The sequence below is a fragment of the Hirundo rustica genome, chromosome Z (assembly GCF_015227805.2).
Source record: "Hirundo rustica isolate bHirRus1 chromosome Z, bHirRus1.pri.v3, whole genome shotgun sequence".
Classification (NCBI taxonomy): domain Eukaryota; kingdom Metazoa; phylum Chordata; class Aves; order Passeriformes; family Hirundinidae; genus Hirundo; species Hirundo rustica.
Genome location: NC_053488.1, coordinates 84,075,685 through 84,085,246, shown reverse-complemented (window position 1 = coordinate 84,085,246; position 9,562 = coordinate 84,075,685).

Genomic DNA, 9,562 nt, shown 5'->3' with positions numbered 1-9,562 from the left:
TTCCATATTCTATCCGTAGGCTCTGCAGCATGAAAGAATGACCACTGAATTCTGGTTTGTCTGCTCTCCTATTTTCACTATTGCTTTATTTTTCAAGTTGTTTTCTGCTTCTTTCACTCAGATTTGGGTTTTACCTTCCAAAGGAGACCCAAAGTGCTTTTTTCAGAGATTCAAACAGTGTTATGGTACGGCCAAAAGAAGCAGAACTTTAAGTGAAGGTTACAACTACCTTGTATTGCTGTTATTCCATAATTTGCTGAAATCATGAGGTTAATGAAAAGTTATGAAGTGTGCAATGCAGCTGGGAACAGAGACTTGAGCATCCACATAGGCAGAAGGAGGCTGGGTGAAGAGAAACTGACTTCACTTGTAATACAAGTGAATCCTGATAAAGGGGGGGCAAAAAGACTATGGAGAGAATTAATACATTTGTTGTGCTGAGGAACATCTCTCCCACTGTGATAATGCTTCCTTGGGAACAAAGCAGCAGGAAGTTCAGCTATCACTTCCTCTCAGGACTTTGTCACTTTTTTCTGGACATGAAGGAATGGGGATAGTAGCTTTCTTGCCCAAGCTGCACACCTTGGTGTAAGTTTTATACTGGTTATTTTGGGTTTGGTTTGTTGTTGTTATTTTTTTTCTGGGGATATATATATATGTATATTTTGTGACAAATCAACACTTTATGGCAAAAAAAAAAGTGATTTTTTTCTCTGTTTTTAATGATTTTGGTACTGGCAAATAAAATGTGATTTTCTGTTTTTAATGGGTTTGGACCTGGAAACTTTTAATTTTGTGTGTGGTGTTGGTGACCACAAATGCTTCTATGATCCTAAGCCTTTGAGGGCTTGAACTTGAAAGATTCAGCCTCCAGGAAGTCTTGTCTTAGAAAGTGCAATAGTCTTGTTTTGGAGTTGGCTCAGAAAGTACAAAAAGTAATTAAATGGGAATTTATAAAAAGGACTGTGGGATTGGAGCCTGTACTAAAAGCTGGCGAAGAAGACCCTCTTCCTTCACTCCAGCTGCTCTGGGATCATGGTTCAGCCAGAAAAGTGTTGTCAGTAGCCTGGCGAGGCTGGGAGCAGGAGGGTGCTCTGTCCACTGGAACTGACAGCAATTCACACTCGGGAAGGGAGAGACTTGGGGAAGGGGTTAGTGAAGTAATGAGTGAGAGCACTGAGGTGGTGGGGAAGGAGATTGCACAAACCAGCTTCAGAAAGAATAAATGAAATTTTTTGCGAAGGATATATTGAAGACTCATACCAGCCATCTATTGCCCTGCAAGAAGCTCCAGCTGCTGCACACAGGGCTCACTTGAAGTTGCTTCTGCTCTGGGCTTGCCTTACAGGCTTCTAGGTGTTGTTTTCATAATGCTGCCCTACCAAAACTGCCCAGAATGACAAATGAAGTGGGAAATGCCAGCTTTACCTGGACTGACTCTGCTTGCTCAAATTCAGGCTGACTGATAGCAGTCACAGCTACTATAAAAGGTATTTTTCCTCAGTGAAACAATCTCAAGAAGGCATTACATAAATTTCTTGAACTAATTTATCAGTGTGTGACAACTCATCCTACTATGAAGGAGTAAAATTGCATCTCAGTGAAGCATGGAGTCAGCATGGAGGTGAAGTGTTTACGTGTATCTGAATGTGATGTGCAGCACAGGAAGCACCAAAAGATGACCTGGGTGTTGGAATAAGCGCTGCTCAATGAGCGAATGAAAGGAACTGGAATTTTGCCTAGCAAATAACAAAGCTGAAGAGCAGAGACAGTCCTTGGAAACAATAAGTCATGATGAAAGTGACTAAGGGGTGGTGTCTCAGTTTTGGGGGTGATTTTATGATGATACTTTATTCCCTAATCATCTGCTTTATTGCCCAGAAATATCTGTAGTATCCTTAAGAGAAACCCGGGGCCAGGACTTGGGAGCCCCCAACCTGGGCTCTGTTCAACATCTCTCCCCTGTGTGGTCAGTGGCTACATGGATTGTTACTTCGTTACCTTTTGAGGGTTAATTATCACCAACTTAGGCAAGAAGTTTCTGGGGGTTTTTTGGTCGTTGGTGTTTTGGGTTTTGATTATTTTTTTCCTTCCCCTGGCCTGAAGGTTTTTCACTGGCAAATCCTTTTGGCAGCTTTTTGGTTTGGTTTTTATTTCCTCCTCTCCAGTCCAGGGAGCCTGCAGTGCAGCCCCAGTCAGTCTGAACCCTGGGAAACACCAAGCCAGCAAAAGGAGGGACAGCAAAATCCACCAGTTTCACCTGCAGTGAGGAGGAAAACCAATGCCAGAGGATCAACAGCTTTCCCATCTGCTCTGCTCCAGGCTGCTGTGTGTGAACTCCTCTTTCCCTACCCTGAAACAAAGGGATAAGTCACCATTTTGGTTTCCAGACCACATGGTCAGCCCATGTATTTATCTTCCCTGGGCATTTTTTGGGGGTTGTTTTGTTACCTTCCCCCCCCCCCCCTTTTGTTCTGCTGTGGATTGATGGAGGGTAAGTTTCTGGGAGTTCAGATCTAGCATTTATTCAATCCTTTTCTGTGCCTTGCAGGCATCTCCCTACCTTTTTTTTTTTTTTTTTTTTTTTTTTTATACACAGTTCTCTTTTTTTTTTCCCACTTTTACCCACTGGTATCAATTTCCCTCACTGGCAAAAGAAAAGGCAGTTACTGAAGCCCTTTCCCTTTTAGAGGAAATGGTCATTCCACAGCATCTTCTCCTAAAATTTGTCTCCAAAACCAAGACAGATGGCTATTCACTATTTTTAGCAATTTTAGAACCAGATAAATGATGGGAACTTAGCTAGGTGTTAGCTTTGAAGTCACAGGTAGATTGTTTTGCCCAATGCTCAGTCCAACTTGTAGAGCTTCTTCCTAAAAGGCACTGGTACTAAATGTTTGCATGGCTTCAAAATGATTTAGGAAAACAGATGAAAAAGAACAGCTCTCAACACGAAACTACTCCTGGTTCAGGAGACTTTGAGAATGTTATACAAAGGGTTCTGTAATGCTTCTATAGGCCTTGTGCTCCTCCCTGGTGTCTAATCCAGGCTGGTGTTGGGGACAGGATGCTGGGCTCTGGACCTGTCGTATGCTCCGGACAGACTGGGAAGGCAGACAGCAATGTGGGAAGGAATAACAGAGTGGCCTAGGATGCAGAGAAAGGAGAATGTTTAGGGGAAAATCTAGAAATATGTAGATTATGGAGAATTAATAATGGTTGTTTGACAAATACTAAAATAATTAGAGGAATGTGCCATATTCCTCCTGTTCAGATAGAGCTACAGGGCTGTGAAAGGACAGATCAAATTAAGGTGTCAGACAGAAAGGCTGTAGTGAGAGATTGATTGCTAAGACACTAACCAGTCTCTGGAGATGGTGACTCGGGAAAAATTACTGTGAGGTGAGTCACTGGAGGGATCTTCGGTCTAGCTGGAGGGTCTGAGGCTGGACAGCTCTGAGTGTACTCCTTCCTCTGTGATCTTGGAAAAGATCATTTGAAGACTGATGCTTCCATGAAAAGTTTGGAAGTTTGGAAGGACTGTTTTGAAAATTTTCTTCCAGGAAACTAGGTAGCAATTAGAAAAAAAAAATTAATTTCAGGGCTGTTTTTTCAACAAAATCCTTAAAAACGTTCACCTGAGCATTTCTGTATACATCAAAATGTTTCTGGCAAGCTTTGCCCAGCCTGTCTCCCGTAGGTGGGGACACAACAGCCTGGATGTTAGCCTGGAGCTGTGGTGCAGTAATTATCCAGCCTTGTTCCCATCACCTGCCTTCCAGGCTGGACAAATGTTGTGGTTGTGCCGTGCCTGTGGCCAGCTCCAGGCTTTGTCTAGGTGAGAGCTGGCCATGCTGCTGAGGGAACCCTGAAATCCAGACTCTGTAGTTAACAGTAGACCCCTGCCCTGAGCTCTCACAGAGTCAGACTGTCACATCAATGAAACCTGTCTGTTTGTGCTGGGATGATCTGGGATGATGCTCCTGCCATTAAGATGTTGTGAAATTGTACACTCAGCTTTGGAGATGCAGACTTTGATTAAATCTGGGATTTACAGAATAAAATCAAAAGGAATGGGAGTTAAGGGTGATAAGGCAAAAGCAAGAAGTGATGTCAGTAAACTGGGAACTAGCAGAGTTGGACTTTCCAGCTCCTATCTTGGAGTTTCAGCAGGGCTAACTTCAATAAAAGAACTGAAAGGCACAAGCACTGGTGGAGGAGCACCTCTATCTGCTTTAAAAAGTGTGTTCCTCTGGAGCTCTGAAATGCTACCAGATACGTGCTGGGATCTGCATTTTCACCAAGCCACAGCACTTTCTGAGGTTGTGGGCTGGCCACATGTTGTCTCACTGAAGAAGGTTTAATAGAGGCTCCTTCTGCACCCCAGAACTGGCTATATGCCTTGTCTACTAGATTTCTCCAACTTCAAAGCTTATACTTTTATGAACTATGAATGAATGTGTGTTCATTTCACCTTCCTGAGGGCCACTGATGGTGCTTAAAACATGCCTCCTCTGTGTGTGTGTATGATGGATTTTTGCCAATGTGTATGAAAGAGGCAAACAAACCTCATTCTCTGTGCTTTCTATAAATGTCTGGACTGCAGACATCCAGAGCCCGAATCCTTGCCTGGTGCATGAGTGTGCAAATGGCTGCAGGAGCAGGGGTTGCTTTGCTCTTGCTGAATCCCAGTGCTGCCTCTCAGTATTCCTGTTCTCCTGGCATTAGGAATATTTTTTTCCTTGTTTGGTTTTAGTTTTACAAAGAATCTACAAACTGTTTTCTTCTTTTGGGCCTAGGCATTGTCTTCAGTGTAGTGAATCGAGAAATTTCTGCATTTAAACCCTGTTGCAGCAACATGGTTATATTGATTCCAGTTACCAACAACAACATTGCTTAATAGCTTGAGTCTGGTCATGGACTTTGGAGCTGGTTGCAACAACAGTCACCTTTTCATCCTGGAAGTGATGAATGGCCTAGGCATACCAGGCAGGAAAATAAAACCTGTCACTGGAAGACAGATGAGGGCAGTATTTCCCTGTAATGTCAGGACATGTGTGTTCCTCTCTGAATAGGTTTTCATCTTATGTGGGCTGTTAGTGTCTAAGCTCCTTCCAGAGGAGCTTTGCCAAATGTTCTGCGTCTTCACATGAAATTTGGGATCCGCGTTGCTGGTGACACATGCAGAAAATATAGGAAAAGCAGAGATTGTCTTCACAACTCTGAGAACTTGTTTATGTTAAGGAGGTTTGTTCCTCTTATCTGATATTTTCTTTAGCATTGTTTTGTGTTTGGGGAGTGAAGGGGGGGAGGGGGTGTTTTTTTTTAATAATTATCTATAGTGAATGGTCTTTTTCCTATTTCCCTGCCTTTTAGAATGAGAAATAGCTATAGTACGCAACCAGGCGCTGTGTTAAAGAAATGACAGCACCACAGATGTGAACAAAAGTCCTGCTTTTTTGTGTGTGTGTTGATACTGTTGCCTCTGTCTCTGTAGTTATCCTGTATCATGCCCAGGCTGAGGATGATATTTAACAGTTGGGATGGGGAAGGAACTGTCAGAACTGATATTATTGCTCCTGAAAGTCTTTTCCCAAAAATCTGGCTCTGGTCTTTGCACACATCACCAGCTTACACAGTGTCCTCTGCTGTTCTTGGGATGCTTAGAGTTTGTTCCCCTGAGCAAGATAGCAGCCACAGCATTCCCACAGCCAAGGTGACTCTGTAAGACCAAGTCAGGCGTGGTTAAAACCTCTCCCTCCTCTTACTGCAGTGCTGCAATGAATGAGTTCATATTTTACCTCTTGGGCTTTCAGCTGACAGTTGGAGCCCCTGGTCCTGTTCTGCATGTGGCAGCACTGAGCCGGCAGCTCCAACCGCTCAAAGATTCATTAGCCTGCATTTATCAGCTCTTGCCAGGGAAATGGTGAATAATGAAGCCTGGTTCAGGTAATGAAATGATTTCCTTCTCACATCTGATTACATTGCTGCTTATTATCTCCTCAGTGTGTAATTTTGCTTCTCTGGAAACTTGTTTTGTAAACACTAATGACTGTGCAGTTGTGGCCCGAAGTTAAGCCAGCGTTGCAGGAGCCTGGAGAGCTTTGTGGCCTGGCTGTTGGCTTTACTGCCTGTGCTTCATCAGCTAATGGGAGGGTGGGGACAGCTTCTGCCCCAGCGGTGGAATGAACGAGGAGGCCCATCAGAAAAGCGGCAGGCCTTGGCCTCTACCAGGAGCAGCTTATTCCCTTTGTTCAGGTATCGGTGTTGTGATTCAGCCTGACTGCCCTTCTTCTCTGGCACCGAATTTCTCAGAGAGACATCTACCATGATGCCTCTCCGTTCATAATCTGTTAGCCAAGAGAAAGGCATATTACTCTCTCATTTCTTCCTTTATTCCTTTTCTTCTCGAGTAACTCTCTTAAACAAGCTATTCCAGATGTTTTATATAAGAATACTAAAACTGTTTTCTCCCTACTGGAATGACTTTGCTTGTACATCTTAGAATGGCATCTGCTTTTTCCACAGCAGCAACCGCTTGGCAGCTTGTTGTCATCCCGAGTTCACCAAATGCAGTCAGAAATACCCATCCCTAGACCCGAAGACTTGACTTTGCACCATGTGCTCTTTGCCCCATTTATACAACATAAGGGGGTCTTCCAGTTTTCCCAGGCAGTCTACTTGCTGACCTCTGTGTGAGCTTGGTGACACCACACCCTCTTTAGCTACTTCCTTCTCTGAATTGTCTTTGTTTGTTGAACCCCCAAGGATGGTATTTGTACCTGCGAGAGACTTTTTTTGAAGGTTAAGCAAATGAGAGTTGCCCATCTAATATGGGTAGCATGCAGGAAATATCTTATATATCTGTTATAAAGTCTACTCTTGAGTAAATCCCTCCTTCAGTAAGACAACTTTTTGCCATGGGTTGTGTTTGTGTGTCCATGATGTGCACAGTTTGAAAAAAATGCAGGACAGTTTTGAGTTATTGTTGAAGAAACAAAGTCCTGTTTATGTAGGATGTAATTTATTTTTAAGCAGCTCCTGGCCCCCCTGCAGTCATTATTCATCTCCTCAGGATGAGTGTCTCGTTTCTCTCCTCATTATTGCTTTGCCAGACTACATGGGAGCAGCAGCAGCTGCCTGGGACTCCCTCATGCCAGGCACTGCACAAGCAAGGAGCAGAGGAGTCACCAGCATGAGTGAAGTCACCCCTGAGTGTGCAGGCAGACACAGCCAGTGGTTTAACAAGGCAACACGACAACACTTCTTCACCAAATCCCCCAGGTCACTACACAGAGACTTGTGTGACAGATTTTCACCCTCCTGCTCCCTCCACGCTCACTTGGGTGGCCATGCATCTCTTAGGAGATGCATTTCCCTGTGGTCCCTTTGGACATGTGAAAATTGCTGGAAGCAAATCTCATCTACCTGTAGGTTGTGTTTCACACAGGAGCACTTTATGGTCTTTTTAGGACGGTTGTCAAGAAAAAATTCATATATTTGAGGATGCATTTGATTCTGTCTTTGTTGCTTTGTTGCTCATTACTGGTGCAAATTATTGCCCAGGGCAGCACCTCCCACTGTGTTACCAGACACACCAAAGTGCTCCTGTATTGATTATATACCTTTTCAGCCAGTCACTGAAAGGGAAATTTAACCTCACAATGGAGGAGGTCGTAGTGATATTTGCCAGTTTATTGACCTGACTGATGGCATATGACTTCTCTGAAGGAGCTGAAAAAAATTTAAATCATACTTGTATTAAAACAAGTGGGGGGAAAAGAAATTTCCACACAGAATTGTTTGATCCTTTTAAATTAGAGGGCTTTTCCCCCTCTAAACTACTGACTAATGGACTGAATTTTTTGTAAATGCATCTGTGATCTTTGAAGACAATGCCATTTTTCTCAGGAGAGAAAATCGTTAAGTGACAAGGGAACAGCGAGTCTGTCCTTGTCAATTTGTTTCTCTGGCTCAGCTGGGGAAACAGGTGTGGAAAACATTTAAATTAAATGGTTCTCCAAACTCTGAGTCAAAATATAAACTGTTAAGATTCTGATGGTTTTGTTCCTTCGGGGGTTTCACATGTTTTTGCTCTACAATCCAATTGAGCACTATTCCAGAAATCAGTGACCTGGTGCAAAGCTCATTAGTACATTTCTTTCCCGAGTAATAAAGGTTGTGATTGCATCACAACACCCCAAATATTTTGGATGATTTTCCATGGCTCCTGCAATCTTTGCTGCTCACATTTTGCTGCTCCCTCATAATGAATCTGCACGTGGGGCTACCCATGCATAGGAAGATGCTGCACATGTCAAATTGCCCTGTGCTGGACCAGCACCTCTGTATGAAAATCCCAGACCCTGGGAAAAGTCAAACTGGGGCTTTGCTCAGAGCAGTGCCTAACTTTTGTTTTGCAGCCATGAGCTTTGTCCTTCTGACATGGGCTGTTATAAGCCCTGCACTTTGTACCCAGGACATTTCAGACCCATTCCAGGTTCCTTTATAATGTTTGCTTGCAGAGCTTAGTGACTCCAGTTGCAACTCCCAAGCTCCTTTGAATTTGGATCCTGTTAAGACAATTCCTAACTGCAGTCCTGTGTCCAAGAAATATTCTATTGCATCTTCTCTGAAAACACAGAACTGATGGAAGGAAACACAGCAAGAGTGGTTTATTCGCCCTCTTGTCTTACCTTTCCCTCTTAAGAGCTTTTGATGTCAAAAGGCTCATTGGGTGTGAATTAGGCAAGATTTACCAGTGAAAGTGGAGTTTGGACTTGGCTTTGTTTGTTTATTTAAATACTATGGTTTAATATCTTATTTATAATTTCTAGGAAAGATTTTTCAAATGGTAATGGTACAATAAAATTTGGAGGAATAGGGACAATATTGGCAGAAAATGCAGGCTCTCTCAGTAACTGGATAGAGGAATCCTTCTTTTAAAAGCAAAGCTGAAGTTTAACACACAAAAAAGATAAGGACTCCTTCATTGTTTTGTTCCATTAACAACACCCAAGATTATAAAAAATATGAATCCAAGTGTCCTGAGTTGATTAAAGCCTCATGCTGCTGCCTGCGTAAAGAACCCTTTGCACAAAACCCTTTGGTTTTGTTGTAAGATGTTGTAACTATTCCTTTTTATTTGACATGGCCGTGGTGAGCGACAGTTAAGGAGCTTTGAGTTCTTGGGATTTGCATTTAAGTTTCCTTGGGGTAGACTAGTCCCTGATATGGGGAGGAGGTGACTCATCTGGAGAGAACTGAAGCCCTGGGAATGCCGCTGCCTGGGGACCCTGGAGAGGAGGAACAGCTCTTGGGCTGGCGGTCTGCAGGTGAATGAGACATTTCAAAGCAATTCATTGCTCTTGCCGTGTCAAACTGTGCTGCTGGAGAAAATCCAGTTGCATGAAAAAATATTTCCTGACTCACTTAGAATTTCATAAGCCACAAACCCGTCCAGGATTGTTGTTTATCTTGTCTAGGAACCAAGACAGAGCTCTGCTGCATATTTAATTAGATGGGGGAAGGCAAAGAATTTTAAGATAAGATTATCTTCTGT